This window comes from Moschus berezovskii, chromosome 26 (genome assembly GCF_049115385.1).
Source record: "Moschus berezovskii isolate FMDL1 chromosome 26, NW_MosBer_1.0, whole genome shotgun sequence".
NCBI classification, from domain to species: Eukaryota; Metazoa; Chordata; class Mammalia; order Artiodactyla; family Moschidae; genus Moschus; species Moschus berezovskii.
Genome location: NC_142485.1, coordinates 5,541,921 through 5,544,712, shown reverse-complemented (window position 1 = coordinate 5,544,712; position 2,792 = coordinate 5,541,921). Strand labels below are relative to the sequence as shown.

General features: G+C 46.4%; 1 pseudogene; it reads left to right on the top strand.

The window, feature by feature from the left end:
* Window positions 1-1,759: 1,759 nt before the first annotated feature.
* On the top strand, window positions 1,760-2,579 carry LOC129549245 (large ribosomal subunit protein eL8 pseudogene; annotated as a pseudogene).
* The last annotated feature ends 213 nt before the right edge of the window (window positions 2,580-2,792 follow it).

Here is a 2,792-nt window from a genome sequence, read left to right as displayed (position 1 = left end):
CTTTTCATTAGTTTTATTTTCTGGATACTTTCTGTTTCAAGATGCCAAAATGAATGGAATATATTCTCCTATAAGATTTCCTATATGCATTTCTATACAGCTCATATAAAACTTTCTCATGCTTTTATATGAGAAATCTGCTAAATTTCAGATATTAATTTATAATTGGACTCCTTAATGCATTTTCTTATTGTTTCTCGTAGTTTAAGAACTGTGCCTACCCATTCTGTTCCTTCCATTTCCTCCTCTATACCCAAAGTGCGTGCGTGTGTCAGTCGCTCAGTTGTGTCCAACTCTTTGCGACCCCAAGGACTGGAGCCCACCAGACTCCTTTGTCCATGGGATTCTCCAGGCAAGAATACTGGAGTGGGCTGCCATTTCCTTCTCCAAAAAGGCTGATGAACATGTGTAAAATCAAGAATGATAACCGTACTTAGCAGCACAGTCGCAATAAAGCATCACTGAGATCTGAGGAAGTATTGTCTTCTTAGGAGTTCCTGCTTTGGACTGAGTTAGCTTGAGACACTGAATCACCCCAGTGTCCTAAGAGGAACTGTTAAATATGACTGTAGTTCAGGGGAATTTTCACTGCTAAACACCTGGGAACCATAAAGTTGCTCATATTTGAAAACAGAACAGTTTTGCAAAATCGAGTAAGTATGTGGCTCCTAAACTAAGGTTCCTAAAGTCTTTCTCAGTCCAGGCAGTGGTGATCACACAGTCTTCAGGCAAGCAGCTCAATCTCTAGATGAAACCTTGAGCAGGAAGGAGCCCGAAACCCAAAACTGAACTTGTGTGATTGACATTGGGCTGCAGCATCCTAGGTGAAAGAGGACGCTCGTCTGAACCCTTGAGAGACTTCCCAGAATAATGCCCTGAGCACTGAAAACCCTACTCTCTCGCTTCCCCTTCATCCCTGAGGACTGCGCTCAGAATTCTTTTCTTCCCTAGTCCCCTTCTCTAGAATTTATATTCCTCTTCTGCCATAAAACTTACTCTTTTTCAATGCTTGGGGGCCACAAGATAACTTCTGGACACAAATATAGGGCATTTTCTTACAGTGCCATTGAAATGTTCCACGATCGCCCAGAACATTCTGGAATTTGACTTGACTTCAAGGAACCAGAAGACAAAATACTGTGCATGATGACTCTTTGCTTTGAAATGCATGTAAGTGTTTCTTGAGAATTCCTGCCTGTTGACCTTAAAAACATGCCAAGTGAGTGATTAAAATTCCATTGTTTAAAAAAAAAAACCCATTGTTTCTGCTGATTTTATGTTTTTATGATGGTTATTAATTTAACAAAGGTCTGCATGCCCACAGCTGCTTTAACAGAGAAAACTTCTCCACAAATCAGGAGAATCAAACAAAACAAAACTGAAAAGGAAGCCAAAAAAAAAACTTTAAAAATATTCTATACCCCAGATAGGGTTTTGAACAGCAGGGCTTTCACCCAAAACCGTGTCTGGTACAAATCGTTCTTCACGTTCCATTTACCTGACTGGCAGACTGAGAGGTCTGCAGTCCAGCCAGCTCTCACGAGCACCCACTGGGGAATCTGGTTCCTCCAGCCCTGCCTCCACAGCGCTGACCACTGTGCTTGGAAGCTCCTTGCCCCATCCTGGCATGCATCTGTGCGCAATGGCATAAAATTCCATCTGTGCTGTAGGGTGATTTTAATTACAAGACTGGATCCGGCAAGTAGATGGGAGAATGCAACGAAAGTTCTCCATATAATAAAACTTCATCTGCTCTCTCTCTACGCCAGCCCTTCAAGATGCTGAAGGGAAAGAAGGCCAAGGGGAAGAAGGTGGCCCCGGCCCCAGCCGTGGAGAAGAAGCAGGAGGCCAAGAAAGTGGTCAATCCCCTGTTCGAGAAGAGGCCCAAGAATTTTGGCATTGGACAGGACATCCAACCCAAGAGGGACCTCACCCGCTTTGTCAAATGGCCCCGCTACATCCGGCTGCAGCGGCAAAGGGCTATTCTCTATAAGCGGCTGAAAGTGCCTCCTGCAATTAACCAACTCACCCAGGCCTTGGACCGACAAGCAGCTACTCAACTGCTTAAGCTGGCCCACAAGTACAGACCAGAGACAAAGCAAGAGAAGAAGCAGAGGCTGCTGGCCCGAACTGAGAAGAAAGCTGCCAGCAAAGGTGACGTCCCCACCAAGAGGCCGCCTGTCCTTCGAGCAGGGGTCAACACTGTCACCACCCTGGTGGAGAACAGGAAGGCTCAGGTGGTGGTGATCGCGCACGACGTGGATCCCATCGAGCTCGTGGTCTTCCTGCCCGCCCCGTGCCGCAAGATGGGGGTTCCCTACTGCATCATCAAGGGCAAGGCCCGGCTGGGGCGCCTGGTCCACAGGGAGACGTGCACCACCGTGGCCTTCACACAAGTCAGCTCGGAGGACGAGAGTGCCCTGGCTAAGCTGGTGGAAGCCATCAGGACCAATTACAATGACAGATACGATGAGATCCATCGTCACTGGGGAGGCAATGTCCTGGGGCCGAAGTCAGTGGCTCGCATCGTTAAGTTCGAAAAGGCGAAGGCCAAAGAACTGGCCACCAAGCTGGGCTGAGTGCACACTACTGAGTTTTCAGTACGTAAAAGTAATAAAAATTCTTCTTCAGCTGGAAAAAATAAAAAGAAACTTCATCTTCTGGCATTTTACTTTTTGATTAACTGATGAGGTCAAACTACATTGTTTTTGAGCAAAAGCCTTTCTGCTGAAATCATGTCTTACGGGAGAAGGAGCTGTCAAGAGCTGAGCCATGGCACTGACCAGAAGGTT